A 10,519-nucleotide genomic window follows, 5' to 3' on the forward strand; every position below is an offset into this window, starting at 1 on the left:
AGACCTGTTCCCACAGCACAGCCGAAAGTTCCCAGATTCAGCACTGAAAACCACAGTGGAAGCCTATCCCTCATTGGACAAGGCCAGACTTCAAACAGAGCTGTCTCTGATCTACGGGAACGAAGAGTTTCAGAGTTGCAGTGGTGCACTGGCTCTCTATCAGGTTTTGATGGAAAATAACCTTCAAGACACGTTCACTGAAACTGTAAGTCTGCTCAACATCCTCATCACCACACCAATGACAACGTCAGAATCTGAGAGGTGCTTCTCCACTTTGAAGAGGATAAAAACTTTTCTTACAAATACCATGGCACAAGATTGGCTCAACGCTCTGGCTATGCTCTCCACTGAGAAAAAACTGACACGAAACATTCCTGGTTTCAACACCAGGGTCATTGAGAAATTTGCCTCCCAGAAAGAGAGACGAGCAAAGTTCCTGTACAAATAACTGCTGAATTCAAACACACACCCAGAAAGACTGAAACAAATAGACAGAGAGACATAGGGACAGAGACAGGTAGACGAAGAGAGAAAGAGAGACGGACACAAAGAGAGAGAGACAGAGAGAGACACACACACTAAGAGACAAACAAACAGAGATAGAGACACACAGAGAAAAGGACACAAAGACGGAGACACAGAGAAGGAGACAGAGACAGACACAGATGAACAAAGAGAGAGACAGAGAGAGAGACACACACACATTGTTGATTTGTATTGTATAGATTAAGCTCAAATCACCTTCTGTAAAGTTAACATCATTGTATAATATTTGATCGCATAAAATTTACTGTAGTTGTAAATTGTTGGGGTTTTTTTTGTCTTTGAAACTGTCGATTTTAAGAAGGAAAGTGAATACTATTTTAAAACATTTAATAATTGTCCGGCTGCTCTTTTTGAATGATTATACTAGACTAGGCACAGAAATGTTTTTGGCACACCAGCCCCACCAAGAATTTTTTTCACCAGCCGCCACTGGCTTCTGTCATTTAGTTTCCAGGAAATGTTGATGACACACTGGGATTTCTTGTTCTCCTGCTGTCACTGTCAAGTGCCAGCTTAACATGTGAGAGGTAGCAGGATCCATGCATGTGTTCATGTTTACAGCAGACAAGGAGGAAACCTTGGAGGATTTCAGTGACTTTTAGCAGTGGTTCACACTTCAGGTGTGAAAGCTTCTGAGTATAAAATTTTAAGTGAGCGAGCCAGGAGTTGAACCTAGAATCTTCTGACAGTAGTCAGTCATGCTATCCATTGCACCACCAGCCCTGTGAAAACCTCTTCATGTTCATGTGTACTTGATTTTATAGAAAATCCAAACGATCTGGTGGCATTTTCAGGGGACACAATGGTGCAGTGGTCAGCACTGTGGCCTCACAGCAAGAAGGTTCCAGATTCGAGCCCCAGCTGTGTGAGTCTGCATGTTCTCCCTGTGTCTGTGTGGGTTCTCTCTGGTACTCCAGCTTCCTCCCACAGTCCAAAGACATCAAGAGGAGACGAGGCTCATTGATACTCTAAATTGACTGTAGGTGTGGCTGTGAGTGTGAATGGTTGTCTGTCTCTATGTGTTGGCCCTGTGATGAACTGGTGACACGTCCAGGGTGAACCCCGCCTCTTGTCCAAAGGCTGCTGGGCTAGGCTCCACCCCCACACACAAACCTTGACATATAATCAGTGGAGAAAAGGAAATTAATCTACACTCATGACTGAATCTGTTTTGAGAACTGAACTGGATATAAACTCTGAGAATTCAGAGTAAGGACCAGGAGGATGGGACACAATAATAGATAGGAGGAAATGTGGAGTCTGGATTCTTTTCTAGAATGTGATGGCAATGACAGTCCTGCCAAGTGACATCACTGACATGAATGGATGACTTCAGTCACATGACTGGATGACTTCAGTCACATGACTGGATGACAGTGTAGATTCCAATGTAGAGGTTGGGGAAATAGTCTCTGAGAATCCAGCTTGAACCAACGCCCTCCTTGTTCTTCAAAAACCCAAACAGCGACCATCAGTCTCCCTCCAATCCTGTACTTGGGTTCAATGTTGCTGTTCCATTTTGCAGCAGTAGGTGTCGCTGTGATACCAGGTTCAGTTCAAGAGTCCCAACTCCAGCTCATGTTGGTGACCTCAGTGGCAGGGGAAAATGATGCTTCAGTGGATCATGTGGATCAACTCATGTCTGTCCTCACTGCTCCACAGGTCTGTCAAATGTTCTGTAAAATAGTTTGAGCCACAGCAGAGATGCTAGATTAGGAGTTGATGGGAGTTGTTGCAGATACCAGTGTCCAAAGTCCAGCTTGAACCTAGTTTGTGCCACTTATTTGTCAAGCTAGCAGAGATTCTTTTCACTGCCAAGCTAAAGTGACTTCTGTCAACAAAGGTAAACATACAAAAGGATATTTCTACTGTCAGTTCAAGATTTTTATCAAAATCCTTTTTCATAGCTTCAACCTTCCTCTTGTGTTAGCTTTCTGTTCCCATCTCTGATGTTAACAGGTCTGTTTTGACCCACATCTTCAATCAGCTGTAAAATAAACTAAAAACAATTTTCTATCATCCAAGTTGTTTCCCATCTCCTGGTTACCTTGTTAGGCTTCCTTATCCATGGAAATATTGATGGGAATATTTTGTTGTAGGCCTCTGGACCTTTTTTTAGTCAGTAAACCCTCGATTTCAGTTAAAAAATGATCAAATGAACCTCAAGAAAATCATAGAAATAAACAAAAGGTTGTTGTGTTTCCTGACCATTACTGAGGGGTGTTAGAACACATCTCTGACATGGATTGGTTTGATTTATTCTTCATTTTAATATTATTAACTATTGTAACATCCATGGTGTTATGGGTCAGTTTCGACCCTCATATATTTACTTCAACAAAAAGGCAAAAAGTTCTCTTTTTTCAGCAATAGAACTTTAATACAAACACAAAATGAAAAGCAGAAATGGAGTGACTGCAGGAACAGGAGCTCCATGGAGCTCAAAGGAGTGATCACTCTCAACTTTGAGCAGTCCTGTTCAGAGTTTTCCAACAGGGCTTTGAGAGACCAAGAGTTCCCCAGAGCTGCAAGGAGGAACAAGAAGGAGACTTGGAAAAAGAAGGGAGGGAAACCTGCTGATGTGTTATGAACTTAAGTCACATAAAGTTCTCCATTTATTGAGTTTGTATTTTAAAACTTAATTGTGCAGTTCAGTGTTGAACAATAAAGAATGTGTTTATTGGTGATAAAGCATTTCAAGCTTTAAGTAGGAGGAATTGCTTTCTTGATCACCCCTTGACTAAAAACACCTACAAAATAAAACACACCACTGCTGTGGGCACCCACCTCATGGGAGTCAGGCCCCTGGTGGTCATGGCCCCCAGGAGCCGTGGTGGGCGTCCCTGATTTTCATTTCTGAAAGGTGGCAACCTGACAGCAAACAAACCCATCCTCTGAACCAGGAGTCTCAGTTGAGGCTGCATCTGAAACCAAAGACTTTGTATGAATAACTGTCAACCCACATTCTTTGTCTGGACTAAAAGTTAATTAGTTAACAGTTAGCTTAGCTACCTGTGGTCAACTACTGATTTAAAAAAGGTCCAGAGGCCCACAACAAAATATTCAAGTCATCCAGTCATGTGACTGAAGTCATCCAGTCATGTGACTGAAGTCATCCATTCATGTCAGTGATGTCACTTGGCAGGACTGTCATTGCCGTCACTTTCTAGAAAAGAATCCAGACTCCACATGTTGCTCCCATGATAACTGATGGACCTCTGGTTGGAGGCTGGACGATGATGTTTGGACTTGAAGGAAAACTCCTTGAAAGTCCCACAATAAGAAGTAGCTGAATCTGACAGGTGAAGGTTTGGAACTACAAGATGGTTGATGTTTTCTTGACTTGATGCTCTGACTGTCAGGGTAGATGACAGCTTCTTTCTGCTGCTGCATCTGAGTGGCTATGATTGGAGGTTTTACCTCCCAAGGTTGTCTGGTTCCAGGGGAAATTTGAAAATTCCAGTCCCCAACCTTGGCTGTTCTGAAACTCTTCTCCTGAATCACTCCTGAGCTGCAGAAAGAAAAAATACCAGTGCCCAACCAGATCAACTTCATGGCTGCTAACAGCCTCAGACACTTGATTTCCATCAATCTGGAGCCAAGAAGGCCCTCACCTGTGGTTCTCCTCCAGGAGGGTCCAGGTTCTGCCATTGTGGCTCCTTGTGCCACTGCCAGAGAGCCTCAGCTGCACACTGCAACATTTCAACAGGAGATTTATATTCCTTCAAATGTCCTGACATCTTATTCCAATGGTTCTGTTCTATCTTTATATTTTAAAATCAATCACACAATGAAAGCTGCCACAGCTGGTTTAAGAGAGAGAACACGCTAAGAGATTTGAAACCAGTAAAATATGCTTTTCTGTGTGCAAACTAGTGAGGGGCGTGGAAGGATATTTTACCACCAATACAGAACCCAAACTTTAGTCATGTGATGAGATGGGGACTGTGAAGAGTGATTATGAAGTTAATGGACAAAATGTGAATTGAAATAAAATACATTAAAAAATACTAAATAAACAAATAAATAAAAGAAGGAGCACAAATGACATTTTTTTCTGCACAAATTTACTGGTATTTGACTGCATTTTTGGTTCATGAGTAGATGAAAGAGTATCACATATATATTATATACATGTGATACATGCACGTGGCTTTGGACAAAAGCTTAAAGAAATTGTAGACGTACCAAGTGGACTGTTTCAGGTTTCTTGAAGATGCTTCAGCTCACATCCAAGAGGTGTCTTCAGTTTTCTTCTCTGATGGGAGGATTTATGGCTCTGTGGGGGCGGGACCTTCTACAGAGGTGATTGACACATGTGAGCTCTGGGTGTAAGAGTTGTTTTGGTCAGGTTGTGAAAGGGAAGTTGACTCAACTGGTATCTGTGTCAGTTAAAAGCCTCACAGTAATTCCATAATCTAGGAGTAGAAACTAGAGTCACTTGCGACGAGGATGGGATTCGAACCCATGCGTGCAGAGCACAATGGATTAGCAGTCCATCGCCTTAACCACTCGGCCACCTCGTCTGCTGAGTGTGACCCTGACTTTTTAAACAGCTGAACTCTTTAGAGCCTATTTGTCAGAAATGGACCCAGCAGGAGCCACTGAACACAACTCTGACATAATCAGGCTTCTTCCCAGCAGCATCGTGCTACAGAAGGCAGAATACAGACCATCGATACATCATCAGAGTGAACACCAGCTGATGTTTACAAGTTTAATTCACCTTTTACTACAAAATGACATCCAAGCTCAGATTCTCTTGTCCTGATTGAACAAGTAAATGTTTAAGAAGATGAGAGTACCAGACTTTTTCATCCAAGGAAACAAGCATCCTATCACTGTCCTATGCAGAGTTTCTTTTCAAAAAAAAAGTGAGACAACCTCAAGATTTTCTTTTCCTCTTGTTGGATTTTGCCACAGAGAATCAGAGCCAATCAAAAGCTTGTTGGACTTTAATGTTGGAGGACTGAACAAGTCATGACATCATCAGTTTTACCTTCACAGGTGCTTCATTTACTTTACTTTCAATTTTACAGAGGTAGAACCTGAAATCTGAAGGCAGAGGAGAAGTCCACGAAGAGAAGGTGGACATAGGAGTTCCTGCTCTCCAGATGGATGAGGGCTGCGTGGACCACTGATGAAATGACGTCATCAGTGGAGCAGTTTTGCCTGTAGGCGTACTGGTGGGGGGTCCACAGAGATGTCGATGGAGGCGTCTATGTGGGCCTTGACCAGCCTCTCAAATACTTCATGACTACTGGGGTGAGTGCAATGGGTCAGTAGTCATTTGGGCCTGTCACTGTGGAGCACTTGGGGACAGGGACAATAGTGGCAGTCTTTAGGCAGGTGGGGACAGGTGACAGCGCCAGTGAGGTGTTGAAGATGTCTGCCAGCACCTCAGACAGCTGTTGTGCACAGTCCTTCAGTACTCACCCTGGGATGTTGTCTGGGCGTGCAGCTTTGCGAGGGTTGATTCCCTGAAAGGTCTTCCTCACGTCTGCTGCGGTCACACTGAGGGGCGTGTCGTCAGGTGGTAGTGTGACTCTGGTGCTGGGGGGGGGGGGGGGGTCAGGGTCCTCGAAGCGGAGAAGAATCTGATTGAAGGAGTGAGGCGCTGGACCTGCTCTACTTGTGAAGTGTCATGAGATTTTAAAACTCAACTTTAAAAACTAGACTTTAAAAATAAAACTTACAACTTAAATGGAAACTGTCTGGGGGGGGGTGTAGCCTCCATCAGGTATGTGTTTGATGTCTGAATTCTGTCTTTGATCTCTGGGTTCTGAGCATTGATCTCCTGCTTCAGTCTTTGATCTCTGACTGATCCTAAACTAATCAAAGGATCACATCAGCACATTGGTCCAGTCTACAGATGGTGATTTTACCTATTTGAAGCCTTATTTTGTGTTTGATGGACATTTTTAAAATCACTAATGACTTTTTGACTGAACATCCTGGACACTGTGGTGCCTGGTGAGGAGACAACTTGGGTACAAAGTAGAAGAGGAGGGTTTTTGGAGAAGGGATATTTTTGCAGTGTTCCAAGTCAATAATAACTGTGGCAAAATGTCATCATTTTTCAAAATGTCCTCACTAAGATGGTTTGTAATTCTGTCTCTCCCTCATCCTCAGCTGCTGCAGCACTTTAAAGAAAACCTTTGACTCGTGGATCTAACAAAGATCAGATGTTGTCTCCTCCAGAACATCAACACTTTAACGTTGTTGGCAGGACTCCAACCTGAGCAGGGAGACCCCAATGGATTTCTAGTCCATCGCCTTCACCACTCGGCCACAACAACCACATTCACACACACATTTGTAAAAGATTCACATTTACACAATTCTTTAAAATTGTGTCACAAGCCCATTTGTGTGAGGTCCTATTTTCTCTTTTTCAGCATTCCTTTGTTTCCAGGTCTCTAATAAGTGCAGAATTACAAAGACAAGCAAGCTTGATCCATCCTGGGCAGGTGATAGGAGCCATTGACCACTGGCCAGAGACCCTGGCACAGACGTTGGGGATGGATAGAGAGCATTTCTACAATTATATTCTACATTTATAGAATTCTACAATCCTACAATTTCATTGAGCAGACGCTTTTGTCCAAAGCCACTTGCATATGTTTTTGGTGAGTTTGGCTCCTGAGCTCAAGACAGTTGTGACTAATAAAGGACAGCTTCAAATGCAGGAGGGAGAGAATGACAAAAAGATGGGGAACAAGATGAGGGTGAAAGACAAGCAGAGAGAAAGACAGAGGGACAGGGGGATTGAAGACAGACACACAACCAACAACAGCAACAGCAGCAATAATAGTATTTATATTGTCCAGCTCAGTTGGGAGAGCGTTAGACTGAAGCTCTGAAGGTCCCTGGTCCGATCCCAGGTTTCAGCAGAGGAACAGCATTGACTTTACTTTCCAGTGGAGGAACTGCAGACATGAAGGAGACTACCATCTTGTCCTGTGCATTCTTATGACATTCAAGACATTTTTGGAGCCTCTTGTTGGATTTTGCCACAGAGAATCAGAGCCAATCAAAAGCATGGTGGATTTAAACATGGAGGATTTAACAAGTCAAGAAAGCATCAGTTTGACCTTCACAGGTGTTTCTTTTCCTGTCTAAATGCTGTAGAAAGAACCTGAGTAGCTCAGACGGTAGAGCATCAGACTTTTAATCTGAGGGTCCAGGGTTCAAGTCCCTGTTCAGGTGCTGTGGATGTTCCAGTGTTTGACAACATGGTACTGGATGAAGTTTAGTGTTGAACAAACTGTCAACATTAAAAGTAGAAGTGTTCTTGTCTTGCCATTGTGAGACTTTCGCTCGGGGCCGGCTCTACGCAGGGGCAAGAGGGGGCAACGCCCCTCAAACAGATGTCCTGCCCCCTCAAATCAAACTTTTAGAAGTGAAAAATCCGCTGATAGAAACACACGTCAATCAGCCCCCTCTCTTCTCTCATGTCGGTGCAGTGTGTGTCCTCACACAGCCTGCTGTCAGGACTCCGCGCCCCTCTGTAAACATCCAATCACTGTGAGTATGCAAATGAGGCAAGACGCAGCCAGAGAGTGTCAAGTCAGCGGGGTAGGAGTTGGAAGAAGCAGTAAAAACTCCACCAAACTCGTCGTAGCGACCCGTGATATAACTAATGATTGACAACAACTCAAATAATAGTTAATATAACATTCATATATACATTTGTGCAGTCAAATGGGGAATAGTCTGCTGTTTTTTTACCCACTGGGAGCATTTCTCAAGTCACAAGCACATCTGTACACTGCATCTAACAGACTGAGGACAAATGAGCGGTGTCTGCCGGACCCCTACGTGAAGCCCCGCCCCTCTGCACAGTTTTGTTTCAAACTGCTCAGGGAAATAATTTTAAAAAAAGAATTCAATAAATAAATAAAGAAGATGTTTTTCTCAAAACTTCACTTTGCACTCCACCTTTCAGCTGCTCACAAAGAGAGAGTTAATGCTGCGAGATGCATCCTTTTTTCAGAGCATTTAAAACAAGTGTTGCTCCTCTTGCATGTACTAAAAGCAGTAGCAGTGATGCTGCTGCTAGTACTAGTGCATCAGAGGCAGTAGCTAGCATAAATACACCTGTACCATCAGCAAGCACTGCTTCTCCTGTTCCTCCTCCCTCAACATGTGCTGCCTTAAAGCCCCTTGCTCAGCTACCTAGTGACTTAAATGTCAATGCACCATCCCAGCCAATACTGGGTAGCTACCCAAAGCGTGCATTTGGTGCGACATTCAGGTCATTCAATCCTGCCTGGTACCGCTCACGACCATGGCTGGAGTACTCTGTTGTGCGGGACGCATGCTTCTGTTTCCCCTGTCGGAAATATGGTAGCTCTGCTAATGAGAGGGATGTTGTTTTTACCCTTACTGGTTTTAACAATTGGAAAGCAGCACTCGAACGAGACATGGGGCTACAGAGGCATGTGTCCAGCCACAACCATGTGCACTCTTCCACCACCTGGACTCAGCACAAAAGCAGAGAGGCTACAGGGGGTACTGTTGACTCTCTGTTGGTTGGTAAAACCCAACTTGAAAAAAAATCATTATTATGTCAAGAGTGTGGGCAGTGCTATTAAGTTTCTCTGTGTGAATGAGTTGGGGCTCCGTGGGACTGCAGAAACTTTGAGACATGATGCAGGTGGTGATGATGTTGCTTCAGGGCTTTTTCTGAAACTCATGGAGTATACATGAGAGAAGGATGAGAAGCTAGCAAGCATTGCTAAGGGTATCCCAAAGAATGCAAAATACACATCTAAGGATATCCAAAATGAAATGATCCAAACACTGGCAGACATGGTGCTTGCAGAGGTCAGGAAAAAATATGAAAATGCTGATTCTGCAGGGTTTTGCCTCAAATTTTTGCAATTGCATGCAGTTGCACATTGCAACTTTGCAATGTGGAAAATTTGTCTGTGATGATTAGATTTGTCAGCAATTCCATGCCAGAGGAGCATCTTATTGGGTTGCTTGACTTGCATCAACTTGATGCAGAGTACATCACGTCTGAAATACTGACACACCTTTCTGATGCTGGCTACAGTGCTGACAACACACTTAGCCAGTGTTATGATGGAGCTTCTGTGATGAGTGGGATAAGAGGTGGTGTACAAGCTCTGCTGCAAAACAAGCTTGCTAGGTATATCCCAGACATCCACTGCTACAACCATCAACTGCACTTAGTGGTTGTGCATGCCATCCAGAGTGAACCATGTGCAAAGAGATTTTTTGACCTCTCTAGTTCATTGTACAAGTTTTTTCAGCACCACTATGTGTCTGAGAAATATAATGCACCTAACCTTAAAAGGCTGCTTGAAATCCGATGGACAAGCCACTATGAGGTGACAAGATGCATTGTTGACAATCAAGACCATATTGTCAGTATCCTATCTGAGTTGACAGAGGATGATAGTGCTGCTGTTGACCTGTGGACCGAGGCATTGGGCCTGCTGTGTCAAATTAAGAGGCATCACTTCTTTGAGACTGGAAAGTTTCTAGTGCGGGTGCTTGGTGTCTTGAAACCAGCAAATGCAATTCTACAGTCTCAGTCTGTGGATATGTGCAGTGCTTCTGAGGTTGTTGGTGCAGCACTGGAGTCCTTAAAAAGCCTCCGTGAAGATGAGGATTGGGGAGAGTCATCTCAGTCAGCTGCTGGGGATGATGCACCGCCTCCAAAGAGAAGGAGGACAATGAGCAAATGTCTTGGTCAAAGTGTTGTGCTCTCAACTGTGGGCCATACAGACTCGGACGATCCAACCATTTCCCTCTCTCAGTCTCTGAAAAGATCTCTGCTCAACATCCTTGACAGGGCCATTTTAGAAATGGAGAATAGATTTTCTCAGAAGAACGTTGAGCTGCTGAGAGCCATATCTAGTCTTGCACCCAAATCCAGCACATTTCTAGATTCAACCGTGTTGCATCCTCTGTCTGCGCTGGCTGGCACTGTGGCAGATAA

The 10,519-nt window shown here is 43.8% G+C and overlaps 2 non-coding genes across 2 annotated transcripts; one reads left to right on the forward strand and one right to left on the reverse strand.

The window, feature by feature from the left end:
• Positions 1 to 4,990: 4,990 nt before the first annotated feature.
• trnas-gcu (transfer RNA serine (anticodon GCU)) lies at positions 4,991 to 5,072 on the reverse strand. Its single transcript has one exon. It is a non-coding gene; the product is annotated as a tRNA-Ser (tRNA).
• A 2,610-nt stretch (positions 5,073 to 7,682) lies between these two features.
• Positions 7,683 to 7,755, forward strand: trnak-uuu (transfer RNA lysine (anticodon UUU)). The gene has a single exon. It is a non-coding gene; the product is annotated as a tRNA-Lys (tRNA).
• Positions 7,756 to 10,519: the final 2,764 nt, after the last annotated feature.

This window comes from Aulostomus chinensis, chromosome 4, assembly GCF_037954235.1.
Source record: "Aulostomus chinensis isolate RoL2024-O1b breed Wild chromosome 4, RoL_Achi_v1.0, whole genome shotgun sequence".
In the NCBI taxonomy this organism is placed as follows: domain Eukaryota; kingdom Metazoa; phylum Chordata; class Actinopteri; order Syngnathiformes; family Aulostomidae; genus Aulostomus; species Aulostomus chinensis.